Source organism: Mus pahari, chromosome 9, assembly GCF_900095145.1.
Source record: "Mus pahari chromosome 9, PAHARI_EIJ_v1.1, whole genome shotgun sequence".
NCBI classification, from domain to species: domain Eukaryota; kingdom Metazoa; phylum Chordata; class Mammalia; order Rodentia; family Muridae; genus Mus; species Mus pahari.
This window is the reverse complement of record NC_034598.1, coordinates 3,750,773-3,771,840: the sequence shown is the minus strand read 5'-3', so window position 1 is coordinate 3,771,840 and position 21,068 is coordinate 3,750,773. Positions and strand designations below refer to the sequence as shown.

General features: G+C 40.6%; 1 long non-coding RNA gene across 1 annotated transcript in view; it reads right to left on the bottom strand.

The window, feature by feature from the left end:
- LOC110326147 overlaps positions 1 to 16,429 on the bottom strand; it is a 42,188-nt gene extending 25,759 nt beyond the window's left edge. The window contains exons 1-2 of the long non-coding RNA XR_002380768.1: positions 16,399 to 16,429; positions 15,566 to 15,627 (exon numbers count right to left, since the gene is read on the bottom strand). This is a non-coding gene — a long non-coding RNA (uncharacterized LOC110326147). The remainder of the gene's footprint in view (positions 1 to 15,565; positions 15,628 to 16,398) is intronic.
- Positions 16,430 to 21,068: the final 4,639 nt, after the last annotated feature.

Below are 21,068 nucleotides of genomic sequence, written 5' to 3'. Positions count from 1 at the left end.
GTGTGTGTGTGTGTGTGTGTGTGTGTGTGTGTGTGTGTGTGTGTGTGTGTGATTAGTTCAGCAGCCAGAATCTCAACAATTGTTACTGGTGCTCAGGTGTTCAATTATTTATTGTGATCTCTACCTCCAGACCTCAGGTTCTGCTACACAGATAGGGCAACTCTCCAGACATGTGACCTTCATGTCATCCTTCTAGGAAAGGGTATACATTCATACTCAACGCATCATTTCCTGCCAAGAAATCCACCCTCTTCCTTACTTGAATCCTTCCCTCCACTCAAAGTACCGACTCCACTGTCAGCACCCTCCAATTCCTGTTGTATGAATTTCTGTGCATTCATATGGCACTACTTGTGTGCTGTCAGTAATTACCTTGAATAATCTACCTGAGTGATCCTATCCCATATCTGAAGACAAAGCTTCCTGAGGGCAGGACTTGTGTTATAACTTCTTCTTCAGCATCTACCATAGGTCTAGCATGGCTGACCACTTTAGAAACAAGATTTGACTTCAGAATAGTATCTAAAAAAAAAAAAAAAAGAAAGATATCTATGCAAATGTCTTAGACATGAACTGGGAGGATATTTTGTCTGTGATATGTCTTGCTGCTTGACATTGAGGATGGTATGGTGGCCAAGGGTGATTATATACAGAAAACTCAAGCAAATGCAGAAGCCCAGGAGTGAGTCCTGAATGTCCCCTATTCCTTCCTTACATTCCATTGCAACATTCACCAGTTCCTCATCTAGACAGTTTGCTCTGTGGAAAATGAAGAGATTAAGAGCTATACCCTTAGAAACTAAAGAATCTTTAATATAATATATAATCTCTTTGAAGTGCAGTTTTCACTTGCTAAGGGAAGATAATAATTTGATGTACTCTCATGGGATTATTGCAAAGATGAGAGGAAATCATCTATACAAGTCCCTGGCAGTCACACAGTGTATACCAGTTTTATTTTTAATTTTTAGATATGGCTTATTATATGTGTTTATTTGTTCACTGGGATGAAGTATATGCCAGGTTCCATATATGGAGATCAGAGGACAATGGTCAAGCATTGACTCTCTTTTTCCACCACTGATGTCCTGGAGATTGAACTCAGGTTGGCAACTTTGGCAACAAAAGTCCTTACCCACAGAGCCATCTCAACAGCCCTACTTACCTATTTTATGCCATTCCCCGACCCTTTCCCATTTTCTTCCATGCCAAATTAAAAATAAAAACTATATTTGCATAGATATTCAAAAAAGATTCCAGGGACTGAAGACATGGGATATATCTGCAAGTGGGTGCCCGTGAATAATGAGGACCTTGGTTCATATCCCCAACAAACACACATGACATACACAACACACACAAAAGCCACATGTAACAGAACATGCTTGTAATCCCAGCTCTAGACAGGAAGAACAAGATGTTTCTAGTCGTCTTCTAGCCAACTAGTCTTGTCCAATAAGCAAATTCCAGGTGGAGGGTGGTAGAGAGAAACATCTAATATCAAGTTCTGACCTCTTCACGCACGCATGCATGCACACACACACACACACACACATACACACACACACACACACACACACACGCACGCACCAGGCTTCAGCTTTATCTGCATTTAACATTTGACTAAATGTTTTTTTGCTTCCAAGGGTCATTTAATCATGAGAAAAGTTCCAGAAAGCAATCATAGAAGGAACTGATAAAATACCAGTGTTAGAAGAGGAAAAACTTTCTTTAGGTTCCCTATAGGACAGCTTGTACAAACAAACTTATTCAACTATTCAACTGAACACAAAACTTAACCTAAAACCCAGAGGATCAGGATTTACCTACCTGTGTGACTACGGTAAAAATCACATTCAATTTTGTGCTCTGGACCAACCCTCCAAGGGATCAGCCTTTCTCCTCAATTATCCAGGCTCTGCATCCTTCTGGGATTATTTTGTTCCCCCTTGTGAACAGTATGGGACTATGAAATTATCCTCAGTTCTAGGAGGATAGGCATAGTCAAAAGAGGAGGAAGCATTGTGCACATGGCAGAGCTTAATTCAAATGATTTCATATCTGGATGCCTTTTTTGCAAGAGACTCAATTTAGCTGGGGGTGGGGGTAAGTGATAATTCATGAAGATGGTAGTAATATAATGTTTTGTATTTGTGAGAATATTGTATAATTTCAATATGATAATCATAATTTATATTCTGAAGACAAACTTGAAAGTTGGTTTGTAGCCTTAAACTCTCAACAATTTTGCTTTCTCTGTCTTTTGAATGCTGGAATTACAGGCATGCCATTATGTCTGTAAAAATAAAATGTCAAAAGAATACATGTACAGTGTTCTCAAAAGACCTAAAACCTTAGGTATAAATTTATTAAAAGTTAACCAAAGCCTTTATACATAAAACTATGGTATTGCTGGGAAATTTTTTGAGAAATGGGGTATAAATCACACACCTGGCAGGCCATTTAAAAAAAAAAAAGATGACAAGATGATTTTAAAAAGTGTATTGAAACGCAGGTAATTAAGAGAGGAATTTCTATTTATAAAAACAGTTTACAGAACTTAAGAGTTTCTATGCTATTAAAGCCATCAGGATGGTGAAATGAATGTCAAGAATATGTTGTATCATGTGGTAGGCAAAGATTTATTAAATGAAGGCAGGTGAAAGAATTAAAGACAGCATTTAAAATTCGATCCTTTCATAGAAGTGTACATTAAAATAATAAAGTCAGTTTAGCAGTTTCCCCAACTAAGTAAGGGAAACTACAAATGATACATTGAAAATTCTGAATGGTTTGAATATTCTATCCTTCAGCTCCGTGGTATTATGAATGCATATATTTAAAATGTATGAATTTTGTTACATATAAATTATACTTTGGGAACTTCTTAAAACATTCTATTTCTATCCTTTTGTAAAAACCCATCAAGTTTACAACACCAGAGCTTAGAGGAATTGAACAGGAAAACAATGCATTTGAGATCAAACTGAGCTACATAGCCAAGATCCTTCCAAAAATATAAAGAAATTGAATAACAAGACCCCAAGCATGAAAACCTTAATTTCTAGCACAGAGATTATTCTATACTGAGAGCATCAGCATTGCTGGTCTTACATGTTTCAGCTAATGTGATCCTTGAAGTGCTAGTTTCAACACTGCAAAGATAGTAAATAGGGAAAGGGGCTTAAAGCTCCCAAGCTGAACTAGACAATGATCATGCCAACAAAAGTTTTTTGTAAGCATTTTGTTATGTAAAATTACAAACTATACTAGAGAACAAAGCAAAGCTTGTCTTAGCTTCAGCAGTCATCATACAGACAATGTGGAGTACCTGTGCCCCTCTATCTCTCTGCAATCCCCAACTGAATTATTTTAAACAATCCTGAGTTCCATATTGCTTCTTCTATAAGTATAAGTGCTCTGGAACTTTGTATGATTCCTTATCTGAGGCCAAGTTCCTGTCCTCTACCTGAAATGTTTGCCCCCTGTTCTGAATGTACATGGCCCTCTCTGGTCTTCAGGAAGAGACCTGGACAGGAAGAACTCACCTGTGTTCCCATCTGAAAGACCTCCCTGTCACCTCAGCCCAACTAGTTCCCCCCCCCCCCCGGTAATCTAGACCCAGTCTTTCACATCATTTCTCATAATTTCGAATTAATGATCACTTATTTCTGTCTGTTTTTCCAACTGCATTCTAAATGCTACTTGTGATGGTCCTAGCCCACACCAATACAGGGATTAATAAGTATTTATTTCTATGAATTATCTAAACATATAATCAACTACAACTCCAGCAATTAACATTTATCCATGCTTGGTGATGCTCTAGATAATTATTGAAAATAAGTTGATACCATTCATTTAGAATGTCCTAAAAGTGTCCCCATAGGAACTACCCAATACATGTGCTTTTGTAAGAATCACTGAGTGTTCCATATGGGAGAAGCATAAGAAAAACTGCATTCCCAGGTCTGTAGCTTCTAGATAAAAAGGCTCTTCAGATAATGTTTTTGTCAGACAGATAACAAATCAGAAAACATCTAATGTTACAGTGTTTATGAAGTATAAATGGCCATATCCTGAGATCTTTGTCTAGAAAAAATAGTCAAGTAACTTGAGTCAGAATTTAATCTCCTGTAATATCAGACAAAACAATTCTCTTTTGTACTGTGCATATGTAGTACATTCTATAAACTATTTATTCAACAGATATTTATTTCATACCTATGATATACCCTGACCCCTTCTAGATAGTCGCAGATACAAGAAGGAACGTAGCAACAAAGCTTACACTCTTATCACGTGTCAGCTTGCAATAGTGCACCCTCCTGATTTAATTATGAGATCACGGCAACATAGATGAAAATGTTTTGTTTTGTTTTGTTTTGTTTTGTTTTGTTTTATCATTTCTCAATAAAAGCAGGATACACATTTCTTTGCTTAGTATGTAATACAAAAGTTGCAATGTGGTCAATTACCTTCATCATCTTCCAAATCCTCAAAAGTTGGCCCTCTCAGAACACAAAGATGTCAGCAGTCAGCTGTGAGAGGAACTGACCCTAGGAATTTCCCTTCTATTGACTTACCAACATGGAACGTGACTGCAGGATTCCAGGCCTTACTAACAACTGTGGGATGACAGGAGAGATAGAACAAGGAACTCGATGGAATTCAGAGCATTCAGAAACCTAGCACCCCTTTGCGTTTCATATCATCCAGAGACAGAAAGATTCAACCAAGTCTTATGAAAAAGAAAAAGAAAAAAGAAAGAAGGAAAAAGAAAAAGCACTCCCCACCCCACTTTCTCCAAGGAGCTACACAAATATTTCCATCCTCTTGGCTCATAGCTCATGTTCTCTTGCCAGGGTGCTAAGGTGCATTTGAGGTAGTATTGTTACTTTCTTGGATGCTGCGTATAGAGTCAGGGACAGGTTCAAAGGTATGGAGTGAAGAGGAAAGAAGTAGGCCTGGACTTTGAGATGGAAGTCTTCTAGAAGTGGAGAGGCTGCAACAGTTTCTCTGTATCCTCATCAAGATGTCACCATGCACCACATCCAAGAGAGCATTTCTCACTTCCTGATAACATGCTTTCCAGTCTGAATATTCATTTGGCTTTCTCCTGGCATCTCTGGACCTCAGGCAAGACTTGCTGCATCACCTGGGGAGTGTGGATGCACAAATACCTACTTCAGAGGACAACATAGGCTGGGATGTCTTCAACAGTCAGAAGTTGACACTATAGTAATCTTATTTTCTCCCCTCCCTTGAAAAGAAAGAAGCATGCATTGCATTTATAAAAATTGTAAAGTGGTGCAGATTTATTATTTTAACAGCTCAGATCTCAGTTGCCAAGTAACAAACCCCACAATTTCTCTGTGATTCCAGTGAGCTTTCACCATTATTCTCTGGCTTACTTCAGGGCAAGGAGGGGCTTGTTGCTAAATACAATGCATGCTCTTCCTGCAGGAAGTTAGAGGCTTTCTCAGGAAAAGTCAGTGAGTAAAACCATGATTGAAAACTCCCTCCAGCCTTTCCTCTGAGTTGATGAATCTGTTACTAATTCAGGACAAATACTGATTGTTCCTGCTCAGAATGAGCACTGAGTTGAAGAGCCAGAGGCATTTTTGAAAAGACAAGATTATCCTGCTGAATTCAGGAAAGAATGTGGCAGAGGCCAAGTCCAAATACCTCCACAAGATGTGACTCTAGGCAAGCTTGTAGAACATTTTCTTAATCAATAATGGATATGAAAGGGTCTAGACCATTGTGAGTGGGCCTACTCCTAGACAGGGATCTTGGATTCTTCTAAAAAGCAGGTTGAGAAAGCCGTAACAGGCAAGTCAGTAAGCAGTACCCTTCCATAGCCTCAACATCAGCTCCTGTCTCCTGGTTCTTACCTTGTTTGAGTTCCTGTCCTGACTTCCTTCAATGGTGAAAAGTGATACAGAAGCATAAGCCAAATAAACCTTTTCCTCTCCAAGAGTCTTTTAGCCATGGTGTTTCATTGAAGCAATAGAAACCCTGACTTATACACTGTAACAAACCATAGATGTTTAAGACATGAGTCCTAGTCAAGAGACTGTGTTCTGGTGAATAGCCTACACTATTCAAGGGTTCTTCATCAGAGGAGGTAAACTTCACTGAACTTTAAAGGACCTCACTTGCAGCTATGCCAAACATCTGGCTACATGATGAGACAGACATCCTCAATGTGGTCCAAAGAAAAATAGGTCACTTTCTTAGTGCTCAGCAAAACGCTTGTGGTCAATAAGTATACCTATGATTATACTTTTCCCAAACTGAAAGTTGTGCTATTATTGGTGTTAATTACAAGCACCATGTTTGTATGGTACACACAAGCAACATTCCCTTCCAATTATTGTTGTTCACAATTCATGAGTCAGCCAGAAGACACCTCAAATAAGGACAACAGATGTTTTACTATTAGGCCAAAATAACAAGGTCTTCCCTGAGTGGATGGTCTTTTCTGGTCTGCATGTGATCTCTGTCATGGATGTAGCAGGTTAGCACTAGCCTGGCAAGAAGGCAGTGTTGATGGCTGGCAACAGAAGCCAAGACTGCTGCCTGATGAATATTGGTGAAGAATTCAGAGTGGCCTGGAGCAGAAACTGAGTAGAACAGGGACAGCCAAGGTCAAGAGTGGGTAGTGGGGAGAGAAGTTAAAAGGAAGTGGAACCCCATGACTGTGGAAGGCCAAAATCTTATGAAGTAAAATACGAGAGTCTATGGGTCCTAGAAGATGGAGGACTCTAGGGAGCTGCCAATTCTCTAAAGCTTAGAATACCAGTCGCCAAGGGCCGAGGTCTATAGTATCAGCGGCTGTTAGGAGCTCAAGGTTCCTACTCACAGACTTGATAGCTTTAGGAGTAACCACCACCAGTGCAAACCAATGCTAGCTGTGGTTATGGGTGAGCAGTGGAGGCATGGACCAGGGAGAGCTGTGTGTGCAACCACTGTTAAGACTCGGAGCAACAAGCCTCTAACCTAAGTTCCTACAGCTTTAAGTTCTGGCTTGGACAGCTTTGAGCCATAAGTCTTTGGTTCTCTGGTCTCAGATTCTTGGAGGGCTTGAAAGTGCTAACATTGAGGAAGACACCCTTTGCCTAGTCAGGGTTTCCATTCTGAAATATGGACATACAAACAAGAATATTGGACAGTGAGTTGGCAACAAAAGCAGTGGAAATGGAAGCACAAGTTATATTCATGGCCAGAAACTTGACCTCACTGTACAACAGAAGCATATGCCCAGACCCTCAGCCTCAGTTCACACCAGAAACACACACACCTAAACCCTCAGCCTTACAATTCACACTAGGAGCACAGACACACACACACAAACACACACACACACTCATGCACATACACACACATATACATGCGCATACACACACACACACACACACACACACACACATTCAGCCTTTTCACTTCAAACTAGGAGCACACACACATAAACCCTTAGCCTCACTCCACACCAGAAACACATGCACCTAAGCCCTCAGCCTTGCCTCAATCTAGAAGTGCACACACTCACATACACACACACACACACACACACACACACACACACCTATACCCTCAGTATTTTCACTTCACAACAGGAGCAACACACCTGGACCCCCAGCTTCACTCCACATAAGCACATATAACCAGACTATCTGCCTCCTTTGCATACTAGGAGCACACACGACCAGACCCTGGGAATCCTGGATGTACTCACATGAGCCACAAGACAGTTGACACAGAGCCTTTATCTCTGTTACATTTGAATAAAATAATGTGTGAGATTAATTTAGATCCTTCCTAACAGATTAGCACCATTTTATTAAATATAGTTCAGAGCACATAGAGCTGCATACCCGCAATCGAAGCACTCAGGAACCAGAAGCAGGAGAATCATGAGTTCAAGGCCAGCATCAGCAATACAGTGAAACTTTGCATAAATTAAAAAAAAAAAAAAACTCAAATGTCCATTGCTGTCATCCTGAGTTAAGGAGATGTGGTGAGTTAAATATGTATGGCCCCCATGGATCCATGCTTCTAAATGTTTGGCCATAGAGAATGGCACTATTAGGGGGTGTAGCCTAGTTGGAGTTGGTGTGGCCTCGTTGGGGGAAGTGTATCACTCTGGGGGTGGGTTTTGAAGTTTCCTACTGTTCAGTCTCTGCCTCCTGTGAAATCACAGTCTGCTCCTGGCTGCTTGTGGATCAAGATGTAGCACCCTCTGCTCCTCTAGCACCAAGTCTACATAGCAGGCTGCCATGCTTCCTGCTATGATAATAGTGGACTAAACCTCTGACACTGTAAGTCAGCTGTGATTAAATGTCTTCCCTTCTAAGAGTTACCTATATCCCAGTGTCTCTTCACAGCAATAAAGACCTAAGACAAGGGGCATCTAGATTCTAAGCCTGAAGTTTCCTTCCCAGGAGGATCATGCATTCTCATGAAGACTGACAGCTGGCTGACTTCCTGAGTAGCGCCATAGGGGACTCAGATCTCAGCATGAACCATGAGTTATCTCCAGACTTAAATAAGCTACCTTCTCAACAAACCCATTCACCACACCATCCTAAGTTCGCTGGAAGATCAACTGCTGTCTGGAAGGCATTGCAAAATAGTGAAAGACTCAGATGAAGCCTTCAAGTGTCAGCAGCTCCTATGACAAAGGACTCTGTAACAAAGGTTCTTGTACCAGTGGACCCTGTACACTTAGGCCCTTTCATCTTCTGCCCCTTCCCCTAAAAATTTACCAGGACAGTTATGGCCCCTCCTATACTCAGGGCTGGCCAATTCTGACATGTGTACATACTTTCTGTCCCTCCAAAAGCTATTCTGCCAGCTGGCATCTTGTCCTGTGAACCAACTGAAGGTCTCCACCTAGCACCCAGGTCTGTACCATGGCCATCTTTTCAGGAAGTCACAACACAGGGCAAAAGTTATAATATACTACCGCACCATGTATGTTTGTAGAGGTCAGCTTTGAGTGTCATGTGTCTTTTCTCAGGCCCCTCTAGCTTGTGTTTTTTTTTTGAGACATGGTCTCTCAGTGACCTGTTGCTTGCTGATTAAGTTACACCTGGCTTTCGCACAGAGATGTTGGTGATTGAAATCAAGTTCACACTAATATAGCCTACACTTCTCTGCCATGCTGTCTCCTCATCCCTGATAATAATTTTCAGCCAGCTCCCTGGGACATATGTGTACTAATATTTTCTTAAGCTGAAACAATTGCTATCATCAGATAAAATTCCCTCCATTAGACTCTCTTGAGTTCTCACCCAAGACTTCCCTTCATCTAGTGGACTGAAAAAAAAAATCCTTCTAGACTATTCAGGGACTTCTGGGTACAGCTCATGGACTAGAGTTCCCACATAGTCTGTGTTTATCTTCTCTCCAAGAAAAGGTCACTGAGGGCAGCATTCCAGATCAGGTAGCCTCCTTGCAAAGGGTTAACACCCACTTCACATTTTTCTGAGTTGCTGTTAGTAGCAAGCTGAAAAGTTCTTTCATGTATGCCCAATTACACTGGAAAGTGTCGAGCCTGTGAATTTAGAAATTTGCTGTCAACACTTTGCTGCAAGTAGATATTAATTGATTTAAATCACCATGGAATGCCGACAGAAATGTACTAGACGCCAAAGGCTTTCTGACTGGGAAAGGTAAGTGCAATGGAATAAATGGGTAGGACTTTCCATTTCTTTACTAATGTTGCATACACACTTAGCTCAGGAGGACTTGGATTCTCATGTTCCTTTATGATTAGCTAGCTCATTTCCATTTGCCTAGCCCTCTCTGAGAGGTTTTAAGCTGTTTCAAATCAAAGAATTCAATATTCAAAAGGAACTTATAGGTTAATGATGATGATTTCCTCAGCTTTACCTATTTCAGCAAAGTACTAAGAGAATGTAGTACTCATAAGCATTGTTAGGGAAGAGAGAAGATGTGAGTATCAAAATGTACTACATAGTTTAAGGACATATACTAATTCTGAAGTTATTTAAATTACTTCTCTACCTTATCAGTTTGGGGTCATAGAGAAGATGTTTGTGGTATTTACCAATGCCCTAGATTTCTTTGAAATGAGAGGGTGTTTTACTGTGCCATCATCTTGAAATTAGGTTTATGGCAGGTGTGACTTCTTTTAGTCAGTGAAGTATGAGTGTCATTCCAAACATATATATTTAACTGCTGGTGTGATACTATTCCAGCATCCTTCTCACCTCTCTCAGCTGCCATGGAAACACATGTTGATGTGGAGATACCACATGAAGCCATCCCAGGAAAGGATGCTATCTTTAAGAATCATAGTTAATTCACCAGACTACAGATGACCAAGAAAAGAACAGGGCTTGCCAAGTAAGAATGAGGAAGCAAGTTCGGATCTGAGGCACTCACATTAAAGTCAAGCTGGGTTAAGTGAACTTGTACCTCCACAACAGGAGGAAAGTCAGACTCTAGTTCCCCTGCTTGTCAGTATTCGGTTGTGAGCTCACTTTGTTCCTAGTGAAGGTTCAGCTACCTTACCTATGATAGAACTTTGGGAGGAAGAAAGGCAATGACAAATATAAGCCCCTCACATAGTGCCAGGATAGCATTAGCAGAACAATGTTGTTTGTTTCATTCATTCATGAAATGCACCAAAAATTTATTCCACTCAGATTCTCTCCTTGAAGTGGATGACAACAAGTCCCCAAAGTTGTCATTGTCAACATCAATTAGTTCACACCATAGAGCACTATTTGAGATGGGGTCTTTCAAATGTTATGCTATGGTGAGTGTCACTCTGAAGTTCTGGAAACTCCTGAAGTTGTGAGCAGAACTGGGCTGTGTTCTTTATTCTGTGGAGCAGTGTTGAACAAGCAGAAGTTCAACTCATTCACTAGACAAATAGGGAATGTGTGTAGTGGTCATCCTTGGGATTTTCAGGCCCACATTCCTCTTCTGGTAGAACACATTCCTTCTCTTGGAAAGGTCCCATTTGCTCCTCTCAATTCATATGGTTTGGATGGAGGGTTGCCTCACCAGCTGGCTCCTAGGGGAAGCCCATGACTCAAGCTGGGCCAATTGGGTTTTTTTTTAAAGCATATGCTTTCCATCTGGTCCTTCACAAGTTAACAGAATTTAAGCCACCAGCTGCAGATGGTCATCTTTACCACTATGTGAGCGAGTCTGTCTAAAAATAGGAGCCAGGGGGAAATGCTAAAATAGAAATGTGGAGAAGGGCAAAACTGTAAGAAATATTATTAGACATCTTCATTTCAGCCAAAGTCAGCCTGGCATTTTCAGTTGCATGAAGAATAAATTTGTGGGTTTTGTTTTTTTGTTTTTTGTTTTTTGTTTTTGTAAAATCATTAGAATTGTGCTTACCAACAAACAATAAATGCTGCCCAAGATGTGGGGAAAGCAGAACCATACATCCTGTTGGGGGAATGAGAACATACATAGCTACTATGGAACTCAGTGATGTAGGTTCCTCAAACAAAACTAAAAATAGAAGTTCCAAATGACCCAGTTGTACCAGTCCTGAACACCCAAAAGACACTAAGTCAGCATACCATGGGCATCCTTGTACATGCATGTTTATTGCTGCAACATTAGCAGCGGTCAAAATATGGAGCCAAATAGGACGTCTATCCACACATGAATGGACAAAGAAATGTGATGTATGTGAACTGTGACATTGTATTTGGTTGTACAGAAAGTAAAATGATGAAATTTACAAAAAAACAAAATGGCTATACCTTGGGATTATTTTATTAAATACAATTAGAAAACCAATGCTGGAAGTTGTCTCCCATATGAAAGTGTTAGATTTAAATGTACACATACTCATAAATGTGTATTTACATATATATGAGAGTATGTGTGTCCAGGGTGAGAGTAGAAAGGGCCAATGAGAAGACAAGAAGAGGCCTAAAAGGAGGGAAGACAGAAGAGGTTAATGAAATATATGTGTCAACAAAACAGGAGTGAACTGCTTAGGGGAAGAAAGTAAAGCAAGAATGTTTAGATAAGAATAAAATTTGATGCACATGCACACACACACATAGGAAATTTCACAATAAACCCATTTCTTCATGTGCTAAGCAAAAACAACAATAACAATAAAAACAAAACAAAGAAAAACAAAAAAAATCATCTTTCCTTTCAGAAAATAATCCAGCTAATTCACTATAACACACACACCTACACACACACACACACACACATACACTTACCCTACATAGTCACTTATTTGATGCCTCTAGATGTTATGTGACACTCTCCTTGGCCATTGAGTCGGCAAATCTCTATTATTTTTGGAGCCTGTTATATTACCTATCCCCTTACCTAATCCAACCCTACCACCAGGCCTGCCACAACCCTCACTTTAGCTTTTCTCCTCTGCATCTATTTTTTTCTAGTTATAGTGCAGAGATACATGAACAATAACAGGAATATTTTTTCTCTAATTGTCTCTGAGCCACTTGATGACCACAACCCTACCACTTAAGTTTCCTCCAACATCTCTCCTATCTTTAACATAACAAAGTTATTCTGTCCATTAGCCCAGAAACATTGAATATTTAGACACTCAATAAATATCTGTGAAATAAGTGAGTTATCTGGAGTCTTTTATTTTATATGTGTATATAATGTATTTTGATAATATTCATATCTCATTACTCTTTTCACCTCTATTCCCCATTGATCCCCTTTCTTTTTCCTTCTGTGTGTGTGTGTGTGTGTGTGTGTGTGTGTGTGTGTGTGTGTGTGTGTAAGTGAAAGGTATCTTTCTCCTGCAACCATTAGTCTTGATCCTCAGGGAGAGGTGGGGCTACCAGAGCCCCTCAATCTTTCTCCTTTACCACAACCCCCCCCCCCACTCTGCAAATAATGCTGGCAGTTAGCTCTGCTCTTACTTGCCCATGAGAATGATACAGAAGATCCTGTAGCTGAAGATACCATAGCTTGGTTGCAAGACACAGATCAAGTTGTAATTTGGCTGGAAGCTCCCTAACTGCTGGCTAGCTTTCACTGTGCTATACAAGCCAATGAGTGAGAACTGTTTTTAATAGTTTTACTTACTTTGAACCCTGTGGTAGTACCAACTGGCCAGGTAAGATGTACTCTCTGGTTCAATGGTGGAAAGTCTGCTGTGGCAGTAAAAAACCACCTTCTGATTGGACTTGAGACCTGCTCAACAAAAGGGAACTGACATCTGGTACTATAAACCCAGTAAAAGTCTATAACTTGGGGAATGGTGATAGGCCCTAGTAGAGAAGTTACTGTTATTATTTTGCTAAATATAGCATACCTGTCCAATTGCTTTCTAATTAGTTGTGTTTATGCCCATAAAACAGTGCTGCTATTAATTCTGGCCAAAGGAGCTTTTTTCTTATAGTAGTCAACAGTGACCACAAAGACTCTTAATTGGTCAAAGTGCTGAGCATAAGATGAATATTGAATATTCATCAAGAAATGGAGCATTTACAATATCCCCTTTGAGTCTCAGGGAACATGGTTGTAGATGAGAGAAGAAACCCAAGACCAAGAGGAAGGGGGATAGGGATGAAACAACTGTAGCGCTCCTGAAGTCACAACAGCATAGTTACTCAGACACGATTTCCACAAGACGGAGCCAGTTAATATGCGGAGTGAGGGATCATGGGACTCTACTCCTCCCTCTGGATTAATACAAAGATATTAGTTAACATGGGGAAGGAAACACATTTTCTTCAGTAGTCACTGGTGAGGTGCACAGGGTCCTATAAGCAGCCCCTCATGTAAACAGCCCTAATGAAACTTATTGGGTCACACACCGCATGCACACATGCACACACACTAACATGCACACACACAGGCATATATGTACATACACACATATACCCATATACACATATGCACACACACATACACAAGCAGCACACACACATAGGCACATGCATACACACATAAACACACACATATACACACACACATGCACATTCTGCAAGCACTCTACAGCTGAGCTGCAGCTTGGGTCCTGTTTCCTCCTTTATGCTTTTGCAATATTTAATGTTACTTCATGTCCTTTCAAAGCACTTAGCACAAGGCTGTATCTTTTAATGTGCTGCAGATTGTGCTGTTACAGACCCTCAAGAGGTAAATTCCCTGGTAATACAACATAGAACAATTGAAACAAACACATATACATGTATACACAAAGATATATATACACACAGACACACAAATGTACAAACATACACATGTATACATAGATGTGTGTGTATCTCTCTCTCTCTCTCTCTCTCTCTCTCTCTCTCTCTCTCTATATATATATATATATATATATATATATATGACACATACACATACCACACACATAAGCACACACATAAATGTATGCACATATACATCCATATATATCCTACACAGGCATGCAAATACAAAAATATAAACACACATCTATGTACCATACACACTCATACATACCCATATATACATACCACACACATGCATACCACATACACACATAGGTATAGACATACCCAAACATATATATGTATATATATATATATGTATAGATACACACAAAAATATATAAACATATATATATATATATATATATATATATATATATATCACATATTCAAATATATGTGTACGTTCATTTACAAACCACTCAAACATACAGGCATGTGCCTACACAAACATATACATATCACACACCCATACTCACACATAAATATGTACTGCATACATATAGACCTGTGTAAATATAGCACATAAACACATATACATATGTACATACATATACACCACAAAGAATACACAAATATATACACACATCACATATAAACATAGACATATCCATATATGCAATATACTACATAATCACACACATACCACATATGTGCAAGTACATAAAAGATACATACACACAAACATTTATACAAACACAGAGATGCAGGCATACATACCATAATTAAATAAACCCATTTAATTAAATTGACTATTTTATTGTGACACGTGGCATTTAAATTACAGAAAATTTAAATATAAATTACAGAAAACGAGTGTGTGTGTGTGTGTGTGTGTGTGTGTGTGTGTGTGTGGGTGTGTGTGTGTGTGAACTCTGTCCTGGAGGAGGGTGCCTGCTGAGGTGCTGGGTCATTAATTTGCTTTAGGAATCCCCTGTGATGTGTAGAGGAAGTGAGGACAAGAACTACACAGTCCCAGAATCCCCCAAGAACCACAGAACCCTCTAAATTTCCATTGGTGAGAGAGGAGGGCGAAAGGGAAAGAGCAAAATAGGGGAAAGTCAGATAGTCATCTGAAGGAGATGATGAAAGGACCCAGGGCCAGGAGCAGAGCCTGGGGCTAGCCCCTGGCCACCACTACCCTTTGCCCTATCAGAGGCCTGGCAGCCATAGCTGGAAGGGCAGTTATCTGGAAGAGAGCTGTAAACTCCAGAAGGGAAGGCACAACTTCTCCATGGGACTTCCCTGACAGAGGTTTCAGATCTTTCTCTGTAGCAACCTCAGGGCTTGTGACAGAGCTTCAGGGAAATGAGACAACTCACATGCAAATGTCACAGGAAATTCAGCGCTGAGCCTTGCTGAGCAGGAGAAAGCACTCCACAGCCTAGAGGAGAACAGAAACCAGTGAAAGGAAGCCCCAGAGAACCAGGAAGCATGTTACCAGGTCCTCTATAATAATTAGAGTTATTACTGACAACCTACTGTGTGCTTAAACTCTGAGCACCTTCTCACCTACTCTTACAACACGTGTTATGAAACAGACATGATTTCTCCCAGTCTCCTCTGTCCAAAGAAAGAAATACTCTCATCACAAAGTTTTATGGTTATGTGTTTCCTTGTGACAAATCACAGATAAGTTTAGGTCTATTTATCATCCACAAGATTATAGAAAATCACAGCCTAAAATTAGTTGGTCCCTGTCCCAAATCTATCTGTTACCATCTAGTTGTGTAGAAACAGACAACTCATGAAGGTGCTTCGGGTCTCAGATCTCTCAGCATAGAATGGGGCTGCAATGGGGGTCTCTCCCGCCTTTGGCCTCTCCAATGCACAGAAAGTCATTTCACGCCAAACTAAGTAAGAAAATTATAAAATCATCATTAAATATTTTAAAGAACAAACCATGTTTTGGGTTTATCATGTTCTTGTTCCCTACAGATAACATACACTTCAGGAGGTTTAGCTTAACAAACTAAAATATTAAAGTTGTATTTTAGAGACGATCATGGAATTGGAGACAAAGTATTCAAAGTTAGCTCTCTGTCAGCAGAAATGAGGCACAGAAAAAAAGAAAAATCAAGCCACCATTCTTCCTCCTGCCCCCACCTCAACCCTGGAGTAAACCATCACTCACCGTGGGAAAATGATTACTTACAGGAAGTAAGGCTGGTGAGTCATCACGCTGTTCTGGGACTCTGAAGTGAAGCAGCAGAAATTAGGGAAAAGACTGAAGAGTTGGGGTGTGGTCTGTGACTTGCCAACAGCTCCATTCTGAGCACTGCAGGCTGAGGAAAAGCAAGTAAGCTTTGGGGATGTTGAGTCACAAGGCACTAAATCACAGTCCTGTGCTGGGGTGAGGAACGCAGGGCAGAACCACACAGCTCAGCTTCCAGAGTCACTCCTTGAGCCTGAGTTCTCAGAACTCCAAAGAGTCATTAATCAGCAAATGCCAAGTGATGCCACCTCTGGGCTTGTCCTGACAGGCGACCTGATAAGTCCTGCCTGTGTAAGATGCAACCTCCTTATAGAAAAGATCGGCAAGCCTCAGAGGAGGGCTTCAGTCACTTAACACTACCCTCTCCTTCAATGAAGGAGGGCTATATGGACACCACAATCACACTTCCTATTGTGGTCTTAGCAAATAATACTGCACTTATATTTTCTCCTCTGTGACTAATTAACCTGCTGTGAATGCTTTTTTCCACTGTATTTTTCTAGTTGCCCTTTGATGCCCTTAGAAGATGTCCGAACAAGAAGCTGTTCTGTAATCAGAGGGATACAAATACACAGGAAATTTTAGGACAAATTACCTACTGCATATGCAAGCTCTTAGGAGCCTGGGGTACAAGATGGGAACACTGATCTTTTACTATGGAGTAGTTTTCTCTACTCCATTTGTGTCTTGAGGCAATGAAAGGAAAAGTTCAGTCAGAAGATGTTTAAAATTTTTACAGGTCAGGACGGATTATTAGAACAGTTTTTGTTATAGAGCCTGGACTGAACAGGACTCAGGCTGAGGACACCAGTTCCAGGGTCTTTTGCTGTATTTAAGTCTGCCTTACCAAGTTAAAATAAAATAATCACAGACTCTAATATGTACATTTTTATTGGTGAACTATGTAATTGTGCTACAAATTATGGGCAATACAAAGCATTCAGAGAATTATTTTTAAAAGATGACATTTAAGACATATTTGCTTAATTAATTAGTCCTCCTCTGTACCTTACCAAGCCCTGGGATTTCTGTACCTCACCCTGGGCACTAAGGGTCTTATGGCATAATAGGATTAATGTGTTAAATTAGTTTATAGAAAGTTCCATGTCCAGTGAAATCTTGTTAAATCCCTAAACAGTAAAGCCTGCTTGAAAAAAAACACAAGGTGGGTGAGCTCAGACCATTTTCTGGCTGCTCAAAAAGGTATTTCCTCAGATGCTCTGGGATCTTTGCTCCTTATATTAATTCTTTGAAATTTTATACATGTATACATCTTTTAATCATACCCACCTCCATTTTGTTCTGCCAACTCCCCCAAGGCCCTATCCCAATGCATCCTCCTCTCCAACAGGTCCCCATCCAAACTTCATGTCCTCCCTCCCTCCCTTCCTCCCTCCCTCCCTCCTCTTTCTCTCTCAAATGGACCTAATTAGTGTTCTTTATATATGCATAAATATAAATATCAGGGCATGGGCCTACACCCTCCACCTCTTCCCCACCCCACTCCCAAATTCTTGGGCCCTCTCTCATCTTGGTACATATACAATTTTCAGTTAGGGGTAGTGTTTCATGAGCCACTCCCACATAAATGCAGGAGTGTTGACTGGCTTAATCTTGCATAGATCTGTAGGTATCCACAGCTATTCTTAATTCATGGTTACAGTGATCATGTCATGTGAAAAAGACAGAATTTCATAGCACTCTGCCCCACCCTCTAGGTGTCATTCTCTTGGGACAAGTCCTGAGCACAGGGATGGAGTATTGACACAGATATCTCACTTAAGGCTGGGCATTCAGTCACTTATCCACAGCACTTAAACCAGTTATGTCTTGACTGCTTCTCTCACCAAGATTGAGACAGCCCAGATCCATGGGTTCGGGCACAAATATTCAGAAGGCAGTTTGACAACCTGACCACTTAGCTAAATAATGAGAGTAGATTACCCACCCTCCTAGGACCTATAACCTCTCTAGCTGTGGCTTTGTGGGAACAGCTGAAGACATCTCCTTGGTGACATCATCTTCCTTCCAGTACATCTAATCTTTCGAGAATTATTTCTACAGAACACCAAGGTCATGTGAAAGGTAGAGGATGTTTCACTCTGGTGGCCACACCCTGGTTGATGATTGTGCAGGGCTGTCTGCAGTGATGGGGCTGAAGGCAGATGATCTCTCTCTTGCCATGGAGAGAACAATGAAGTGTTTCTCATGCCCAGTAAAGGAAATATAGGTCTGTGTCCAAGATGCTGATAGGAACTAGAAAATCTCAGCCCCACACTTGCTCCTCACCTAGCTGATCTGTCCCTGTGCCTAATCCTCATGCTGTATACTCACTTTCTACTTAAAAGTGTGTTTGTTTTATAAAAACATGTTGGCAGGGAAACCTACTAAACTGCCACTCACATTGTGGTGTGACTTTTGGGAAGGAGTTTCCTGGGCTAGTAAAAGTGCAAGGACTATCAAATATTGGTGGGGCAGAGGAGGTAGAGGGAGAGGGGGCATGTGGTGAAGAAGGAAAGATGAAAGGTTAAAACCCATTTGGAAGATCCTCTGATTTGAATGGGGGTGGGGGGACTATAGGTGGAAAAAGTAAAACAAACCTGCAGAAGACAGAACACTGCTCAGAAGCCATTCTGGCCAGTCATAGAAGTAAAAAGACTACCTCAGAAGTAATACATGAAACACGCTGGTTTACAGAGGAAGACAAGAAGCCCTCCCTTACCCTCAGATCAGAGCAACTGTGAGACAAAGCTCAGGAATTGGGGGTGTGTTGAGGGGGTGGCTCTAAAGGATAATACACCCAGGGCTTGAGGGCTTGGAAAGCTCTTTCCTCAGCTCAGTAACTCACTTCCACTCTTTAATAAGCTATTTCCCTGCTTAATAAGCCATCTCTCTCTATTCATGCCATTTCCTCCTGGTGGTTGCCACCTTTGCTGTCTTTTATCTTACACTCCAGTAAATCATCTTTGAGTTTCCTTTTGAGTCCATTTCTGAGTTCCTGTATTAATTAGAGTAAGACCACCCCCCCATTTCTAATCCCACCACTGAGGACATGGAGAAAGAAGAAGGCAATGTAGTGAGTTCTAGGTCAGCCTGAGCTATATGAAACCCAATCTCCAAAAGAAAAACAATAAAGAAAGCAAAGCAAAGAAACTGAAATCATTCTACTGGCATCCACTCTAAATCTTGGCTATTTGGGGGGATCAGTTCCAAGATCACTGAAACAAAGAAAGAAGCCTAGAACTTTTATGGCTTCTGAGTTGACAAGAAGTTACCAAAATTCCCAGTGGGCATGTACTAGACTTTCATAGTTCAGCAAGGAAAACCAGGGACATTCCATTGATGAATCATATCTAGAAGACAAGGGACACTATACAAGGCTTTCCCAGACAAAAATGAATCTTTATAAAATTGGGGGAAATATAATCAACTTAACATATTTGCGAGCCGCGGGCATATTTCCCAGAAAACATGAGAAAACATGAAGTAAGAAATGCTTCAAAACAAAGAGTGGGCCAGGAATGATGATTGCTAAGAACTCAGTGGTAATATAGAGCTGATGCTCAGGCAGATAACACTGGAGAGGACCTCAGGACTGAGTCAGCCAGGTGCAGGGAGATGCCACCATTTCCTGGAAGTGTTACAGGCCAAGTTCAAGGGCTTTGTTAATTTTTCTGTTGTAACTGGATGTCTGAGGACAGATCAGTTACAATGAACAGTGTTGGTGGGCCAGTTTTGTTTCTATGGCTTTGACAAAGAGTGACTTAGGGCAAGAAAAGAGATTTATCTTAGCTTACAGTTCCAGATCACAGTCCATCGCTGAAGGAAGTCATGACGAGAACTAGAAGCAGGCCTATTTACTATTCCAGGCAGAACTTGGTTCACAACCAAGATGTAGAGCAGAATGATGCTTATTACCTACCTTGTAGGTAAGTTTATACTCAGCCAATTTTCCTACAGTTCAGGACCACCTGTCAAAGGATGATACCCCTCTACACAGTAGACTGGGTCTTCCTACATCAATTAACAATCAAGACAGTTCTCATAGATAAGTTCGTAGGCTAATCTGATTCAGATCATTTCTCTCAGATGAATCTAGGCATTAAGCTGACAACTAAAGCTAATCACAACAGTTATTGATGCCATGTTTCTAGAGCCTGGAATGTCCAAGAACATGGTATTGCTTACCTGTTATCACTTGTACAATACCTTTTCACTGTGACATCACAAAGCAGGCAGCACTACAGGAGAGAACAAAAGAAGCATGCTGGGGAACTCTTGTTTCTGTAGCAAATTAATTTGACCATAATTCACTATCCCATAGATGAGTTAATTCATTCAGGAAGGCAGAGCCTTGATGAGCCAATTGCCCCCCAAAGGTTACACCATTTACCTATGATTTTAGAGATTCTGCTTCTATTGGATCCATTCTGAGGTACAGACATTTAGACAATAGCACTGGAGTTAACACGTGAGCTATCCACAGGGTAAGATTCTGTAATGTTGAGTTTCTTAAGAAAACAGAAAAAAGAAAAGAAAAGAAAAGAAAAGAAAAGAAAAGAAAAGAAAAGAAGAGGAGAGGAGAGGAGAGGAGAGGAGAGGAGAGGAGA